We start from the raw sequence: 19,829 nt of genomic DNA on the forward strand, positions 1-19,829 counted from the left end.
CCTTCGGACAACATCACTCTCCGTTAGACAAGGAAGTCAAGTGTTTGCTTGACTAAGATTCATTTTTAGGGGTTTTTCTCCTTATGACAACTTAGAGTTAAATCTCTGTATTATCATAATCTGTCTTGTCAGTTCTTCTGTCCGTTATCCATTTTTCATGACTCACTACTTGCTCAGATAGTCAAGGGTTGAGTTTTTCTATTTGCACAGAATATTTTTGCACATTATTATCCAAAGAACTTTTTATTAATTTTGACTTTTCCTTAGAGAAATTGGTGTTCTGACATATATGGCTGCTTCAGAGAGGATTGTCATCTCAATAAAGAGACCTTTTTCATCTAGTCTGTTAAAACATAATCCATTTTGGGGCAGCTGGGTAGCTCAGTGGATTGAGAGCCAGACCTAGACACGGGAGGTGCTGGGTTCAAATTTGAACTCAGACACTTCCCAGCTGTGTGACCCTGGGTAAGTCACTTAACCCCCATTGCCCATCCCTGACTACTCTTCTGCCTTGGAACCAAAACACAGTATTGATTCTAATACGAAAGGTAAGGGTTTAACAATCAATTTAAGTAATTAAAGGATATGAACAAATAGTTCTCAAAAGAAGAACTGCAGAGTATTCACAATACCATGGGAAAGAAGGGCCCAAATCACTATTAATAAGAGAAAAGCAAATCAAAACAATCCTGAGGTTTTACCTCATACCCTGAAAATTGAGCAATGATGAAAAAAAATGTTAATGTTGGAAAGGTTGTGGGATGATATGATAGATTGTTGGTGGAACTGAGAAAAGGCATAATAACTTTGGAAAACAATTTGACATTTTTTAAATAAAGTGATAAAGGGGGCAGCTGGGTAGCTCAGTGGATGGAGAGCCAGGCCTAGAGATGGGAAGTCCTGGGTTCAAACCTGGCCTCAGCCACTTCCTAGCTGTGTGACCCTGGGCAAGTCACTTAACCCCCATGGCCTAGCCCTTATCACTCTTCTGCCTTGGAACCAATACACAGTATTGACTCCAAGACAGAAGGTAAGGGTTTAGAAAACAAACAAGCAAACAAATAAATAAATGCAATAAAGTGATAAAAAATATCCATACCTGTTGGACCAGGGGCTCCGTTTTTGGGTTTATACTCTGACGAAGTCATCAATTAAAAAATATTCCCCATATATTCCAAAATATTTATAGTAGCACTTTTTGTGATAGTAAAGAGCTGAAAGTAAAGAAGAAGCCCATCATTTGGAGAATGGTTAAACATACATGAATGGAATGGAATATTACTGTTTTGTAAGAAATGATGTCTGTACTTAAATACAGAGAAGCCTGAAAAGATCTTTGTGAACTGTGGCAAAGGGAAATGAGCAGAGCTAAGGAAATAACATACACAATGAAAACAACAATATAAATGGAAAGCCCGCTACCAAAAAAATAAAAAAGTTTAGATAACAAAATTATAAAAATTAGGGGTGACTCAAATGAAGAAATATTAGAGATTTACCCTTTACAGAGGTGAGAACATCACAGGGGTTATGCATTGCATGTGTTTTCAGACTTTTTCAATGATTTTTTTCATCTTTAAAAAATACTATTTGTTATTTGGGATGATTCTTTCTTTCTTTTTATTTTATTTAATTAGATGATTTAGAATAATTTTCCCTGGTTACAACACTCATGCTCTGTCCCTCCCCTACCCCTACCCCCTCCCATATCTGGCACGCAATTCCACTGGGTTTAACATGTGCCATCAATCAAGACCCATTTCCTTATTATTAATATTTGTACCAGGGTGATCTTTTAGAGTCTACTTTGGGATGATTCTTTAGAAAAGAGAAAGGGAAGGATATGATAATGATGATGATATAAAATAGGGGTATTAAACTCAAATAAAAATGGGGCCACTAAGCCAAATATTAGAATTCCAGGCCACATATTGACTTAGAATACTATATATTAACATTATCTATGTTCTATTACATTTTTATTTATTGTGTTAAATATTCCCTAATTATATTTTAATCTGGTTGGGCCCCGTTAGGATGACATCAGGCCACATGTTTGACTCCTCATGTCAAAAAAACAGAAGACATCAATAAAAAAAAGTCTTTTAAAAATATAATCAATTGATCTAGGAGTAAAAGGTCATCGAAGAAACAAAACAGAAGAGAAAAAAGGAAGGAATCTTTCCACAACTATGGATAAGAGCAGATGCCTAAACAAAGAATAGAGAGAATCACGGGGGATAAAATGGGCAATTTTGATTAAAGGTCTCATTTCCAAGACATACAGAGAATGAATTCAAATTTATAAGAAATGGATCCCTCTTCAGTTAGTAGTCAAAGGATACAAACAGAAAATTTTCAGAGGAAGAAATCCAAAATTTCAACAACCATATGAAAAAAAATGTTCCAATTCATTAATAATTGGAAATGAAAGTTAAAATAACTGAGATTCTACCTGTCGGGTTCAAGAAGCTAACAAAAATGGAACATTACAAGTATTGGAGAAAAGGCATACTGCTGGGGAACAGAGGATAGTTTCCACCATTTGGTTAAGTCATTGGCCCCTCTATCTCACAAGTCACTAAATGGTACTTCCCCTTTGACCTGATGGTAGTGATGGCAACAAAGAAAGTCTCTGTGGCTGAACAGGGGCTGTCCAAAGAGGGCCCAACTAAGGGGACCTGGGTAACTGGTACACGTGTCTTGGGGTCTGTGGTGATGTGGACAGAGGGCCACGCTCTCCATTTCAGAGCGTGTCAAGGATTCTTTTTTTCCTTTCTCTTTACTGCAAGATGAAGGAAGGGAGCCTTCTGGTTGAATCTCAGCCAGTTCTGTCCTCTGGCTGGGTTTGAGAGAGAAGTATAAAATGCCAGATTCCAGGTAGGGAAAGAAGCCTTAGGCCCTTCGCCTCTCCCTGGGCTGCAGCCTGCCGCGTGGTCCTGAACGCATGGCTCTGCTTTGGCTTATGTCTTATGTGGCTAGTCTTTCCTGCTCCTAAGTGAAGAGATGTCAAAGAGGATGTGAAGTGGGCAGAGCCTGTGAGCTTTGGTAGACTGGATGGCAGAGACAGAGGCTTATGGGCAGGGTTTGCGGACAGCTTAGTGGGCTGCTCTGGGTGGACAACCCCTCAGGAGACACGCTCAGCCCAGCTCAGTTCTGCAGGTAACGGCCCCATTGTCCGCCCAAGGAGGAAGATGAGCCCCAGGGTCCTGGGCTCATTTGTCACCCTTAAACAGACACCGACAGATGAGGAGCTCAACAAGCTGGGTCTAAAATGGCTTTCTCAGGTCACATGAAGGAATCAGGGATCTCTGCTATGAGAAAAGGAAAACTTAGAGGTGGACATAATGATGGTCTTCAAGTTGTCCTGGAGGGGATTTCATTTATTTTGCCTTTTCAGGGCATGGACTAGAATGTTTAGAGAGATACAGTTTGATTCCATAGTAAACAATTCAAAGAATTATCCAAAAAAAAAGAGTTAGGGTGAACTATCATGGGAAATGTTCAAATGGAGACTAGAATCTCTTGGATATTGCAGAGGGGATTATCCTGTGGATCAGAGTTTTGGACTAGATAATGTCTAACCTGCTATTGTTTTAGAAATATGATTATATTCAGATTTAGAAGACGAATTAGATGAGATCTTTGGCATTCTTTTCTTTAAATTCAAAGATAAGTTATTTACCCAATGACGTGTAATAATCATTTTTAACATGCGTTTCCTAAAATTATAAGATCCAAACTCTCTCCCTCTGTCCCCCCATTCAGAGATGGTAAGCAATGTGATCTGAGCCCATTTCTACAAAACACACTTCCATCTTGGTCATTGTTGTAAGAACACACTCATACCGAACCAGAAGCCCAAATAAAACTGGGAATGCACTGATGTGAACAATAGTACGCTTTGATCTGCACCCGTCCAATGCCAGCCGTTCTTTCTGTGGAGGTAGATAGCGTCGTTCCCTGTCAGAAGTCCTTCAGAACTGTCTCAGGTCGGTGCACTGCAGAGTAGCTAAGTTCTCAGTTGATCATGGTACAATTCTGTTGTTCCTGTGTACAACGGTTTCCTGGTTCTGCTTATTTCACTCTGCATCAGTTCATGTAGATCTTTGCGGCTCTTTCTGAATTCATCCTACTTATCGTTTCTTATAGCTAGCATTCATTGCTGGCATATTAAAATACCGACTTATAGTCCAGATCTTGGGAATATTCTTCTTTTTTTAAGGGTAGCCAAAGCTTTAGTTTACACGTGCACCGGCAGATTGGTTCCCCAAAGGGCAGGTGCTCTCCGGCATAGTAGGGGGCAGTCCTGGTGTGCTGTCCCCCATGGTTATTAATTGATATTGACCAGTTAGCCAGACTTAATTAGCTTTTAGAAAGAATTATTTAGAATAATGTGATCATTGTAACCAAGGATAATGTTCTAAATTGACTAAATAAACTTATTCAAATGGGAAAAGAAAAAAGAAAGAATTATTTACTGGATATATTGAGAAGAATCAGTATACCTTCCCCCAAGTTGTGGCACTCTCCCATAAGTACATGCCAAATGCAGGGCAGGGCAAAGAGCCCATGTGGACAAGGGATGACTCACAACTCCTGAAGGCCCTTCGCTAGTCCTCAAGTCTTCTGGGGTCCTCCTGGAGCCTTTTCGCAGCATCCCATCCAGGTTGTTCTCAGTTCCCAGTGAAGAGAAGCAGTCATCAGCCACACGCACGTTTGTGTGTCACAGACTTTAAATGAAGCAGAGCAATTATCTAGGGGGTTCACGCCTTCACAGAAGTGCTGCCCCTGCCATGACTCATTCTTTACTTTTTAAATAGTAAAGCCTTGAATGCCACCTTTTAACAGTCTCTCCAAGGATTAAACCATTAAAGGAGCAGCTCGAGAGGCTGGATCCTGTGACTACCCCATTCATCTTGCCTTCACTTGTGCTCAAACTCAGAAGGATTTCCCCTGGAGTTGATGAGTCAATCCAGCCTGGTAAATAAATAATCAGACCAGAATTTCTTTTGGGAAATTTAGCTAAATAGTTTTGTGTCCCCCCAAAAAACAAAACAAAATGAGGGGGGGAAATTTTAAAACAGTGAAAAAGCAACTGCCCATCCACTTGGGAACAGCTGAACAAATTGGGCCATATGAATGGAATGGCACACTGTGGTGCCTTGGGACAGGATGAATATGAGGAATTTAGGAACGGGGCCAGACTTGGATTAGCTACAACAAGTAGTCTTGGTTCCAGTTTATCTCCCTCTCTAGCCTCTCCGCCCCCTCACCAGCAGCCTTGTCCATCTCGAGATGCCTTTCCCTTGGGGACTGCCCTGACCAGGAGCAGCATTTCAGGAGGGGCCTCCGCCAGGACCACTTCCCTTCCTCTCCAGGCGGAGGGTGGAATCCTCTCACCCCTAGCCCTGCTCCTTCACCAGAACTCCCCCCACTTCTCCATTTCCAGACTCCCTTTCTAATTAGAATGTAAGTTCCTTGAGTCTAGGGAGGGTGTTGTTTTCCTTTGTCACAGGCTCTGGTATATAGCAAACACTTCATAAATATTCTTATCTAGCTTGACTTCAGAGGACAAAGTTTCCTCCCCAACTCCCTAAGCAGGGGTTAATTTACAGGGCGGGCAGGCTGTCGGGGAGGTTCTGTGTGCAGTTAGGTATGTGGGAGTAGAGGACTGATAAAGACATGGCCAGGAGGGGGAATAACCAAAGAAATCCACAAGACTTTTTTCAAAAAGAAAAAAAGGGACCCTGCGCTTTAGAGCTCACATTGGCTTGGGCTACATTTCTTTTTTTAACTTGTCCCCTGCTTTCTCCTGGATAGCATCTCATAGAAAAAACTCTATGAAAACTCTAAGAAAAAAAAGCAACTGTCTGCTGGCTAAAGTTACAAACACAAGAGGGATGCTACGGACATATGCAGGGGATCCTAAGCTTGTCAAAACATTCTTCTTCTGGCTGTTTCTTTTAAGTGTGTGCGTACAGCAGGGAAAGCAAGAATTTCTTAGAAAATTATAAAGTCCCTTTAATTAGCCCTTCACACCTTCTAATACTTTATAACATATATTTGGGGGCATCCAGAACTCTTTTAAAAGAAATATGGGCTCAATGAGGTGAATAAAGACATCTTGACTTTTTTTTTTTAAACCCTCACCTTCCATCTTGGAGTCAATACTGACTCTTGGAGTCAATACTGTGTATTGGTTCCAAGGCAGAAGAGTGGTCAGGGCTAGGCAATGGGGATTAAGTGACTTGTCCAGGGTCACACAGCTAGGAAATGTATGCAATAGTATTATTTTTAAACTAATTAATTTTTAAACCCTTACCTTCCATCTTGGAGTCAATACTGTGTATTGGTTCCAAGGCAGAAGAGTGGTCAGGGCTAGGCAATGGGGATTAAGTGACTTGTCCATAGTATTATTTTTAAACTAAGTAATTTTTAAACCCTTACCTTCTGCCTTAGAATCAATCCTAGTATCATTTCCAAGACAGAAGAGTGGAAAGGGCTAGGCCATGGGGGTCAAGTGACTTGCCCAGGGTCACCGAGCTGGGAAGTGTCTGAGGTCACACTTGAACCCAGGACCTCCCATCTCTAGGCTGACTCTCCATCCACTGAGCTATCAGCTGCCCCACATCTTGATTTTTAAATTAATGTTGGTGTCAAACTTTTTTTTAATGTCCTCTGCTTATTTGCATGACTTCATGCTCATATAGATTATGTTTTCAGCCTCTAACTGGTTAAATTCTTCCCAGTTCCTTCAATAAAGCAGGCAGAGGCTCTTTCATGCCCAAAGTGCAGGATCTCAACTATCTATTTGCCAACTTTTAGCCTTGGCAGCCTAGGGACCTTGGAAGAATGTATGTGGTAATGACCCACAGGAAGTAGTTCAGGAGGAATGCATGTGTCTCCCATAAACTTTGAGACTTTTAATGATTACTGTGATGGCCAGATTCTCAGCATAGCCCAGATTAAAAAAAAAAAACAACTTTGGGAAAACTTAGAAAACTCTAATCACTTTTTAAAAACCTCCTGCTGGGATCTTATTCTAAGACAGAGTGCTTACCAGGGGAAGCAGTCCTCATAATTTTGGCCCTGGAAAAGCAAGCCCCAACATGTCAATTCCCCATGGAAACAATACCACAATATGGGGCTCTGACCCAAACCTGCCTTTTTTATAAAATGGCCACAAAATACTGTATGTTATCAACTATATATGAAATATTTCGAATATCATATATATTATTTCGCAAATAGGCCATGTGTAATATCTGATATAAATAAGTAATGGTTCACATACAAAACTATTAAATAGAACAAAGAAGCACGTTATTTTCAAGCCCACGTAACGCTCTATCTACCGCCTAACGTTCTTATCCTTTAGGGTTCCTGCTTTCATTTTACTGTGACGTGTTAGGAGGTGAGAAAGAAATGCCTTTATTAGGTGCTAAAGAGGTAGAAAGGAGCTGGTGAAATTCCAAGCTGAAGGAAACAAAACAAGCAGAGGTGAGCGTGTCTCTAGGTCGTCCGATGATCCTTAGGATCAGTCAGTCAGTCCGCAAGCACGCCTTGCATCCCCTCCTATGTGCTTATATTTGGGAGCAGCTGGAAAAAAGACCAGAGGGCTCAGAGGCCCTTCCATATTAACTTATGGAATTTGGGGTTCACACGGGCAGTGGAAAGCCACCCAATGACCTGCGGTTTGAGGGGTGGCTTTTCTTGGTTTGTTTTTTCTTTTTCTTTTTCTGACAGCAGGTAGAGTGGCAGTTAGCATGTACCTTCTAAAGCACTTGCTCCAGGGCGACTGTAAGAGGGGATGTAAATAGTCTCATCTCTCTGCTATGGATAAGAAGGCCATACCAGGGGAAGGACAATACTGTCACCCAGCAGCACTATGCACTCTAGTCTCTGACTCCACATGCCAGCCTCCCTTTAGGAGGATAAATAGCCCTCAACCCGTGGGGACAAAGCAGCTGACCCCTTGGGGGAGTGGGGAGAAGACAGGGTATATCAGCAAACCTAACAAACCCCAATACTGCAGAGCACACTGCTGGAAATAAAACAAAGAGCTTATCAAAACACTGGACAGACTGAGGATGCTGGCGTTATGGGGACGTGAATGCAACAAGATTCATCTGAGATCTTTAGGAACAACCTCTCCCTACGCTAAGTTTTGCCACATGGCCTAGAAATCTGGAATAATAAACTCCAAGGGACTAATTTGGGGAAGGCACTCCATAGCTCTCTGGGGTTTTCTGGAGTCAAACTTTTTACAGCCAGCTTTTCCCAGAGAAGGATGAATTAGGACCTCCATTCAGGATTCCCCGTCTCTGGGACCCAGAGGAATTTTCACTCAGGAAAATTTAATTTCTCACCTGAAGTGGGGGAGGGCTGATGTCCAGTCAACAGAGGAGACAGTTTCCGTGGTTGGAGGAAATGGCTCCATCCATGAGGTCATAGATCTATTAAACTATCCTGCTGAAATTTATAGCATCCTAGCTTAAGATCTCAAAGAGTCCTCAGAAGTCCTCTCTTTCCAACACCTAATTTCATAGAGGAGGAAGCTGGGGTCTGGAAAGGCTGAGTGATTGGAGCGAGGCCACACAGGTTGGCAGGAAGTGACCGAGCTGAGATCCCGACCCACGTCCTCTGACCTGGCCCAGGGCTCATGGCGCCATGATGTTGCCTCGCAAAAGGAAAACCAGATTCTGAACTAGAAATAGCGTCGCTTTGGGCAGTACCAAAGAATCACAGAGCCCACTTCTTGGGAAAGGCAAAACATACTGTAGGATATGAATGGGATGATTACTGTCCCCAAGGAACAATGAGCAGGATGGGAACCGAGAGCCACTCAAGAGAAGTGAAGCCGATGAAAGAACCTGGAAAGCCATAGAGACTGTGACAATGGCTTTGAGTCAAAAAGGAATATTGCAAAACTATAATGAGCAACCTTGTCCCCAAGAACAGGTGCCCCCTTCTTCTCTGGCAGGCAGAGGGAGGGATTCTGCCAATGTGGAACACCGGATAAGTCAGATTTTTAAGCTATATTGGTGTTTGACTGAATTTTTTTTCACTTTGTCCCCAAGAACAGGTGCCCCCTTCTTCTCTGGCAGGCAGAGGAAGGGATTCTGCCAACGTGGACACACTGGATAAGTCAGATTTTTAAGCTATATTGGTGTTTGACTGAATTTTTTTCGCTTTCTTTCCTCTTTTTCCCCTCCTCCCCCCAAATTCTTTATTGTTAAGAGATGGCTATTTGGGAGATGAAAGGGAGAAAACTGAAAAAACAAAAGAGAAGAAAAATTTGACTTAGAAAAAGAAATGCTGCTAATCAGTGTATGGGAGATGTGCAATTTTACGTGCAATTCTCTGCTTTATTCTGCAACATGGATGGAAATGCTTCTTTTAGTTGGTGCTTGCTAAGTAGTTAAATGAAGAGGGAAGGGAAGAAGAAAGTGGTTACAAAGTGCTAAGCTTAAACTTTCTGGCCAGAATCTGTTCCTGCCAGTCAAGAACAAGGAACAAAGTAGAAGTGTTTGGGCCCCTCCCTCCACTGCCCGCCATTAGTAATTTCTAAGAATAACTTGGCGCTCTCAGGCTGGAAATTCTATCCTGGCTTTAGTCACTATGACAACTGTTCCTCCTGATCCCTCTCCTCTCCAGTGTTGATGAACTGGTTGGAACAGGTCTGGGTTAGAGAACTGCTTTTATTCCTCATCCCCACTCAGGCTCTATGTGTGCCAGCTGACTGCCAAAAGCCATGGTAACAAACATCCTCCAGGAGGGTTGGAGTTGTTTCTCTGCCCAAACTCCCCCCCTCCCCAAAGATTTTTAAATGCTGCTATTTAAATAAATTAAATATTTAAATAATCACTTAAGGGGAAGAAAACTGGATCCCCTCCTTTTTCTACCTAAGAAATGAAATTATAGATTTATGGGCATTTGTGGAGTCCACTGAACTCTGGTCCCTAGGATGGCATTGATCTCAGAATAATACATAAGAGCAAAGCAGGAACATATTGGAGCTTGGTGCCACATTTTGCAAAAGTCTTCAAGCCAGTCTTCCCAGTGCATTTCAATAATGATAAACACAATGCACATTTGTATAGTGTGTTAAGTGTGCAAGGCACTTTTCTCCTAATTCCCAAAGAAGAGACTATTATATCCGAAGGTCTACTATTCTGCATTTTATAGATAAGGAAATGAGGGGTTCATAGAGGTAAAGATTTGTTCCAGAGCTCAAAGCTAATTAGTCAGAGCCATCCAGTCAGGATTCGAACCCAGATCTCTGCCATCTCTATGTTTAGCATTTCCTCACTCTCACACTGCCTCTCAAGAAATCATGTTAAATTCAAATGGAAAAATAAATAAATAAAAAAACAAAACAAACAAAAAAAGAAATCATATGTTTAAAAAATTAAAACACACTTGGGAATTTGTTCAATCTGCCTTTGTCCATTTGTAAGAAGTGGGTACTTGTCCATGCCAGTCCTGGCCAACCTCAAGTCCACCCAGGTAGGTTTGGAGGTCCCTGAAGGACAGTGCTTTGATGTGTCTGGAAGGAAAAGGCATTCCTGAGAAATAGAGAGACTGCTAGGAGAAAGGAGAGCCAGTGAGAAGAGGCCTGGCTTCAGTATGGAAAGGCCAATGAAAGCCCCATGAGCTTCAGGGACGTGGGGAAAGTCAGCATCCCAACATGTCCCTTGATTCCCAGCCCTGCAATTCCAGAGACGTGGGATTTCTCTAGTGAGAGAGATCACTCTTTCCTCCGCCTAGTCAAGGTTTCACCTCATATCCAAGCCACAGAGTTCCTTTTCTCTTGTGTATTTTATCCCCTACATCAATCTCGATCACTCCCCCAATCACCATTTGATTGCTTCCTTCCATGTTTGCTTGCTGGTCCTAACTGCCCTTGGTTTGGTGGGAGGGGAGCCAAACTGGCCCTGGTGCAGGGATGACCCCTCTGGCCTGGAATGAAACTCCTTCCCCAACCCAAGTCACCAGAGAAGGTGGCTTTGGCTCTGAATCCAAAAGGAGCCTCATATTCCTGGACTGAAAATATCTTCTGTGTAATAGATAGGCCTAATTCTAGCCCACTCCCCCTCTTGAAGATAGACAAGGGAAGGAGTAATCACCAATCCCAGCTGCTCTTCTAATCTCCACAAAGGAGGAAATAGCAATCTCCCCTGGAGACACGGCAGTCCAGATCATGTTTAAAAATATCCATGCTCTACCCATCTCAGGTCCTTTGGGCCTGGTTCAAACTGTCTCACACTTAGGTGGCCCCTCAACCACAGAAGGTTTCTGATGCCAGTAGGAGCCCAGTTAGAAAGGCGAGGAAAGGCATGAGGCCCCATCTCTAGCACTCATGGTCCTAAGCTAGCTCTTCTAGAGGACAGCTTCCTCAGGCTCAAGGTCCTTGCTAGCTTTGCACTCCTACCACTAGAGCTTAATAGTCAACCAACAGACATGATGAGCAGAGCCAAGCACCAAGAGCTGTAAAGCTGGGGTGGGGTGTGCTCCTCCCCAAATGTATGGTGTCAGTGAGGAAAGTGGGTACATCAGCAGAGAACCCCTGGCCTGCGTCCTCTTGGGGTGTCTTCACACTGCTTTCCTAGGACCCAGAGTCTGTGCAGGACAAGTCTCAGGGCTGGGGTCCCTGGGACTGCTTGTTTCTACAGCCAGAATCCCAAGGGCTGAGAGGCATTCTTGCCTGGATCTGCAGCTGCCAGAGGTCACACTTTTCAAAGCAGTCTCCTGCCTCAATGATTCCTGTTGTTTGTTTGGTTGTTTTTTTTGCTCTAGGCTGGGTGTAAGGTTTCCTAGGGTGAGGAGCTCTGGAGCAAGACTTTTAACCCTCAACTTTCAGCCAAAGCAGGGGGAGGGAGAAGAGGGCATTCTTCCCTCCCCAAAGTCAGGATAACAAAGTAACGACTGGTGAGCATAAATAATATTTTAATGAAAAAGGATTGTATTTTTCAAGGCAAAAAAATCATGAGAAGAGTGGCATTATTTTACATGTTTTTGCAGATCTTTTAAGTGTCTCTAACAGAAGGATGTCTGCATTCAGTTGGTGATAAGTTGTTTTGCTTGAAGTATCTAAAGAAAATTTGGCTTTGGCTTCACACAGATATATATTGGAAAACAAAGGAATATTTTCAAAGGCATATAACATTTTAGTATTAGTTTGAAAATAGTTTTGACCTCAAGAACTCCCTGAAGGGTCTTAGGGATTCCCAGGAATAAACAAACCACACGTAAAGAACTAAAACTTTATAGAATTAGACATAATAATAAAATTTGTTTGGAGGAAAAAATCCCAGTAATATTTAGAGAAATAATTTAGGTTGGCATTGTCATATCAAATTACAAAACATTTAATTATCAAAAGCATCTGGACTTGGGATAAAAAATAGAAAAGTTGGTTGGGGAGTAGTAGAGAGAAACAGGACTTAGAATGAAATCTACACAGTAGAATCTTGTCTTTGACCAATCAAAGAAAACAAGGCTCAAAAACTAGGGAAGAACCTGATCCTCAATGAGAAATTGATGAAAACAATTTGGAATTATATTTTAAAAAATAAAATGGATCAGTTTTGACTTGGTCATCCCATAAGTTATTAACAAGAAAAACACTATAGATAGATATTATTCATATTAACACTATTTGTATCAGCAAATAATAGAGGAAGGGACCATGCTTCCCCATCACTGTGGGAATTGCTAACTAAACTGGTAGATTTATGAAGAGAAAATAGAGGCTCACTCTCTCAAACTAGAGGACTGCTAGTAGGTCACTTCTAGAGAACAAGGCTGGTGCTCCCCTCAGTACTCCAGGGGTAGTCCCAAGTGGGTAAGGGCTGTTTTTTCTACAACTCTAGCTCTTTCTTTGGATGCATTCATTCCCATTAATAATAGTCTCACCTCAAGTAAATATTTCCCTAATATCATCTAGTCAGAAATGACTCTACCAATGTAATTTCTTCTCAATATCAAGGCAATCCATTATCTTTAAGAAAGAGATCATTACTGAAAAAGTAGAGCAAAGACAGAATTCCCCCAACCTCAGAAACCTGAAAGCACTCTTCCTGCTACTTTGCTCCCAGAATAGAGTGAACTTAAATGTTTCGTAGTAACTGCCAACATTCTCCCCATCCAGTTCACCAGGGGGACATGCTCCACCCAAGGCTGGGTCCATCCTCAAGCATCCCTCCTCACCTGGTAGTCTGCTCTACACTCCAGTTGCTGGACTTCTGATGGGCCTGCAAATGTTCTGGAGCTCATGAGGTCATGACTCCAACAAGCCACCTCTAGCATCACTCATCTAAGATCAGGAAGGAAGAAACAGACCCACCGTGTCCCAGGCATTCAGCAACCAGATGGAGAAGCTCCTCCACCCAGAGGCTTCCAGACTCTGTTTCTTCTCTTGGAAGGAAGCTGAGCTTTCATGTGCTCATTGTCACACACTTCCTCCTAGCCCAGCTTTGGTGCCCATGAGGTAAGCTCGAAAAAATCAAAGAGAGCCTCACACGTTCTGAAGGGGCAGAGGAAGGGCTTCTTCACTGTCCCACCCTGTACTTGCAGCAAGCAGGTTCCCAGAATTTCAAAGTAGTTTGGTGGTAGGCAGAGCCTCTGTTTCTGCTTGCTAGAAAGCTGGGGCCCCCACTGGCCATTTTCCATCACCCCATTTCATAAAAGGTTAATAGTAGGATATTATTGTGCTATAGAACTGATGAAGATGGGAAATTCAGAGAAATACATGGAGGAGACTCCTATGGCACTACATATACTAAACCTAGAAGAATCCAAAGAAGAAATGTATGCAAGTAGTACAACTATGTAAATTAGAGCAATTTAAAAAGCAATGAAACACTGATCTAAAACACTGGTATTTCCAACAAATGGAAAACTACTAAAATGCAAGGTTGCTTGTGCTATCAGTTGTACTCATCCATATGACTTTCTTTCTTTTTTTTTCCTTTTAAATATTATTTTATTTGGTCACTTTCGACCATGATTCATTGGAAACAAAGATCTTTCTTTTAAATAAAAAATCAGAGTCATTAATTTGCTGGCATTGTACATTATGGAGACTTAGGGAGTATTCTATATTCTGTATGATTATGAAACAAAATTTACTAATACAATTTAAAGAACTATTCAGTAAGCCTGTAGAGAACGGAGGAGACAAACCATAAATGGAATAATTAAAAAAGAAGAGGTATATTACAATTATGTATATTTTACACAAACTTTTTTTTTCCTGGAAAGTGTTCTATTCACAAGTCCCCACCTTATTTGGGGATTTCCTAACTTCAAAAACTCCTGCCCCAAATACCCTCCCCCTCTCCATATCAAAATCTTCTGGGAATGTTTTCCTGAACTCTCCCACTTCTTAAATTGAATTGAGTTCTCAACGGATGCAGAATGAAATCACTGGAGTCAGGACAACAATTTTGACAAAAACCCAATTGTAAAGAATGGCTACCCAGAGAGACTTAAGATCAATACAAGGCAATCCATAACTCCCAGAGGACTGGGGAAGAAATGCTTACCCACCTCCTGACCTAGAGGTGATGAGTTCAAGGGGGGAAAATGAGGCATATATTTTCAGATGAGGTCAATGTAGCAATTTGTTTTTTTGATAACTCCTATTACATAGAAGGGTTTTGTTTTTCTTTCAATTGGGAGGAGGGAAGAGATAAGATTACCAAAATGGGGGGGGGGGATGGACTAAGAAAGTCACTGAAGCATTTTTTAAAATGCACTGCAAAACCCCCCCAGAGAAACAAGCAAGGCTGCTTTGAAAAATAATATGCTAATTTATTGTGTATTTTAAAAGAAAAGTAATCTGTATGTTATATTAATTTGAAGCTTCAGGGACAATCCTCTTTTTCTGTTTTCTTTTGTAGGTGGAAACATTTAGCTTACCTTCTGTTTAGATTCAGAACATCCCCTCCCTCTCCCCTGCCCCCTCCCCAAGGCAGCTCTTCCATCCTGATCAAGCTCTTGGTGTCTGGCCACTGGACATGGCACTGGACTCTGGAAGAGAAAGCGAGGCTGCCAACGTTGTGGAACGCTGTCTCACTTAGATCCAGTTCATGCACAAGCCAAGACATCTCCCTGCAACATCCGTGGTCCTCTTGGGAAACAAAGGATGAACCACAGCATTTACTCAATAAATCAAAATTCCTCAAATATTATAGTCATCACATTGTGTGTGTAAAGCAGATTCCGAATCAATATTTGTTCAATGAAATCCGAGACCTGAGTAAAGAACACGGTAAGGTCTGTGGAAAGACATTAAAGAAATCCACTATTTATTGAGCATCTCTAATATGCAAGCCATTGACTGGCACCATGCGGGCTGCGAAATCGGGGTAAGCAGGGGTCCTGCCCACAGGAGCTCGCGGGAAGTTTGCTGTGGAGCTGGGAGCACACAGAACACAAGCCCACTATTTACTGCTTAGCAAGAAACCTTCCAGGGCTCAGGTTAACCGCCAAGATTCCGTAGGGAAGTGTGGAGAGGAGGAGGATCAAAGAGGCCCTCAGTATTAAGGGATTCTATAAGGGATGACAAAAGGGAGATGAATTTTAATCAGGTGCAAATAAATAACAAGAGAAGGGGGAGGGGGAGGCAAAGAGATGCAGACAAAAACACCCAAAGCAGATTGGACCAAGCAGGAATCACTTTCAGCTGAAGTGATTATAATAGGCTTCTGGAAGAAGCCATGGCAGACCTGGGCTTTGAAGGAAGAGAAAGACTCCCCAGGAGATGCAAGAGGAATGCATTCCAGGGAGAGAGGCCAGCCTGCTGGAAAGCCGCGGATGGCAGCAGATTGACTTCATCTCCTGCTAATGCATCTCCTTGGTGGAGGTGGGGGGCTTGTGACGGCGACGGGAAGAGCTAAGGCTAGAAAGGTCACTGAGTCCCAGATTGTGGAGGCTCTTCAATGCCACAAGAAGCGGTTTTAATTTTTTCCTTCCAAACATCTTCCCCGGTGCTGAGCAGAGAAGGACCCTGTGTATGCATTAGAAAATGGCATCTTAATTCTGTGTGAAAGATGGAGCAGAGAGGCAGGGAGGGACCCGAGTCAGAAGGCAAGAAATAAGCTTTGAACTCAGACAATAGTCACTGTGGGATTGGAGAGGAATGGTCAGACCATGAGACAGAGAACAAATTAGGCAGACAAGTTAAAGGAGTAGCCTCTAGGAAGAGGGTGAATCTTTTCTTCTTATCTTTCGTATTCCAGGTACCAAGATGTGCTTTTTCAATGCCAAATATCTTAGTTACTTGAAGAAAAGTAAGAACTCTTTCAGGGAGACAACAAGAAACGGTGTAAGACGTACAAGAGCTAGAGCCAAAAGATTTGGGTTCAAATCTCACCTCTGATGCTTACTAAAAGTATGACCATGGGCCAATCGCTCCCCTCCCCCAGTTTCCCACTTTGTAATATTGAGGGATGTGGGCTTGATGGCCTCTGAAGTCTCTTCTACCTCCAGAGCTAGGATGCTAAGGATCTCTTTGATAGCTGACCAATCTTGAAGGAGTCTTCTAATTTCTGACCAATTTGGATACATTTCTAAAGAGGAATAAGATTCACTTTGAATTCCCTGTCCTTTCTTGGAAGAAAATGATAGTGGAAAAAAACTCTTAAGATGAAAACATCTTGGGGGCAGCTGGGTGGTCCAGTGGACTGAGAGCCAGACCTAGAGATGGGAAGTCCTAGGTTCAAATGTGGCCTCAGACACTTCCCAGCTGTGTGACCCTGGGTAAGTCACTTACTCCCATTGCCTAGCCCTGACCACTCTTCTGCCTTGGAACCAATACACAGTATTGATTCCAGGATGGAAAGTAAGGGTTTAAATTAAAAAAAAAAAAGATGAAAACATCTTTTGCAGTTGCCGTGAATGAGGTCTATAGTTCACAAAGCCACTGGGTTTGCAATTTGAAAAAGAGAAATGTAAAAAAAAAAATCAACTGACTTGAATCTTTTTTTTTTTCTGAGATATGTGAAACAGGAAACTTCAGGTTTCTGTATAGCATCAAGCCTCTCACTTGGGCTACTATGCTCACAAACCAGTTCCATCTCATAAGAGAATATGCATTAGGTGTTTTTGGAAAACAATTTTCTCATTGACTTGAATACTGTGTGCATAATAACCCACAGAATTTTGATGTTTTCAAAAACACTTGATTTTCTATGATCAAGACTGAGAAATAAACAACTGAGAACACCCCTGACCTCAAGGAGCTTCTGGTAAAGTAGGTAAGATTTACAAAAGTAAAAGAATCCTAAAATTTCTAGGGAAAAAAAAAGGTTCTTTCTCTTTTTTGCAGGTTGAGGCTATTCCTTTGTGTAACTTAAAATGCCATGTTTTGCTTCTCTAGAGGTCATTCAGTTCACGCTGACCAAATGTTTGACCAGTGGCACTAACCGTGCTGGGAGAAACCGTGGCTAATGAAGCTTCTCGTGAGATAGGGGAGAAAGCATGACCCCATTTCTCTGTGTAACCCCCAGCATGCCTGTGTGCCTCCTGTGAATGAACAGAGGGTTTCTGCACATGGGGGGGGGGGGGGTTGTCAGGACTAGATTGGGGTTTTGGAATGGCAGCCTAGAGCCTAACCTCTCCCAAGGGCATGGCTGAGCCCCACTATGGAAATTCTGGGCTCCCTGAAAAGCTGGAAATTCTGGGGTCATTGGAGAGGAAGGGAACTCACTTGTTCTATCCCCGAGGGTGACTTTCTTTGGTTCTGGCCCCAAGCTTTTTTGGGGGGGGCTGGTTGTGAGTACTATTCACAGGGTCTGCCCAGAGGGTCGGACTGGGGGGAGCCTGGGGGACATTGTCGGGATGCCAACAAGTGCTGACCAAGGAGGAGAGAACGGGGCTTCTGCCACGTGAGAGGAACATCGGCCATACACCTGCCATCCTGGTTGGGCCCAGCCCCTTTACCAGCTGCTTCCCCAGAGGGCACAGACTAGACCAACGCAAGGGGGGTGGCGAGGCCCTAATGGAGGCCCTGGGGTCTTCCCTGGGCACGTGGAGAGCCCTCAGTCAATTATGAGCCACCTCCCTCGAGAGCCCTCGGGACATTGAGTCCGCTACCTAGCCTTCCGCCTCCCCACTTCCGGTCTCCAGTAAGTCCCGCCCACTGGTCCTACCTCCAGTCGGGCCTCCCCTTGGCGTCCCCTCAGGACAACCTCCTCGGTCCACTCCTTCCATCTTCTCTTTGGAGACTTTCTCCAGCTAAGTCTCACCCTCTAGGGGCCTTCTTCTCGGTCCCCTGGGCTCTTCCCCTCAGGGCTCCCCTGGGGCCTCTCCCTCTCTCTAGCCCCCCCTGGGCTCCCCTCCCCCTCCCTCCTCAGCCATTTCATCCCCCCCACGGGGCACGGGCCTGCGCCTCCCAGAGCCCGCCCCCCCCTTGGTGACAGTTGCTGGGAGGCCGTCCCCGCCCCAGTCCCTGCCCCGCCCCAGGCCCTGCAGGACGTGGCTTGACACCTGGCAGGTAACCCCGGGTTCCTGGCGGCTGCGTGAGGGGAGGCGGGGTGGCTGGTCCAGGTGGTCTGGGTGAAAGGCCGGGGCAGGCCGTGGGGCCGTGGTTGGGGAGGGCGCGCCAGGGTTCTCCTTCCAGGGATGGGCGTTTCGTGGTAGGCTGTTGGAAGCCCCCGCTTCCGGCCTCCCAGCTAGCGCCTGTCCCTGGGATAATGGCGGCAAGGCCCAGAGTTTCGGGTTATCTGGGCCGGGGGGGGGGGGGGGGGGGCGTCGGGTGTGGAAGTTTTAGCCGCCAACACCTGGTGTGGGACTGAGATGGGGCCGTCGGGCAGCTCCGGCCCCCCAATAGCGCGCACCTCCTTGTGGGTGTCAAGGGGGTGAAACAGGCAAGGTAACAAGCTCCTTCCATTCCCAGGCACTCGTCTAACTTCTGGGGATGCCCAAAGAGGCCAAGGACTGGCCCCAGCCCCCGAGGCGCCCACAGCCTAATGGGGAAATCATCCACTCCCCTTGCCAGCCCCAGGGAAAGGCTTCTTGCAGAAACGGAGTTTTAGCCGGAGGATGAGGAAGGAAGAGATTTCCAAGCGCAGGAGATAGTGTGTTGGGAGAGTAGCAGCAAGGGGAGAGTATTTGTCTTTGGATCTTAGAGTATGTGGCTAGTTGGCTTAGTGGGTAGGGAGTCAGGCCTGGAGAGGTCCTGAGTTCAAATCTGGACTCTTACATTTCCTAGATGTGTGACCCTGGGCAAGTCATTTAACCTCTATTTGCCTTAATCCATTGGAGAAGAAATGGCAAACCATTCTAGTATCTTTCCTAAGAAAACCCTATGAACAGTATCACAAAAAGTCAGATATGACTGAACAATGAACTACATGTAAGCGAAAGGTCGGTTGAAGGGCCGGATATAGTGGTGGATGGATGTTAAGGACTGGAATCCTTAGGCTGTGCGTGTAAGTCAGATGACAGTGCTCTGGGACTTCAGAGTTGAAAGGCAGGGAAGATGGAGGGCCCCAGGATACAGTTCTGGTAGACCTTTCAGTTACGAAAAGGTATGCAATTGTTGACTCCCATCTCATCAAGAGGAGAGGATTCCCCTGCCGGTGGCTGGTCTTCCTTCCCACTGCCTCGCCATCCAAGACAGGTTACTAATGGGAAGGGACAAGAAGGTGGGGCTCCCCAGAAACTAGTTAATGCAATCCAGAACTTAGGTGAAAAGAATGATCTAATCTTCCACTCAGCCACATACACAAACGGTCAAACCCTTGATCTCAACGACATCCATGAACTCTGAAAGTCACTTACCTTTTTTTATTCAAAAATATTTTATTTTCCCAATT

Source organism: Monodelphis domestica, chromosome 7 (genome assembly GCF_027887165.1).
Source record: "Monodelphis domestica isolate mMonDom1 chromosome 7, mMonDom1.pri, whole genome shotgun sequence".
Taxonomy (NCBI): Eukaryota; Metazoa; Chordata; class Mammalia; order Didelphimorphia; family Didelphidae; genus Monodelphis; species Monodelphis domestica.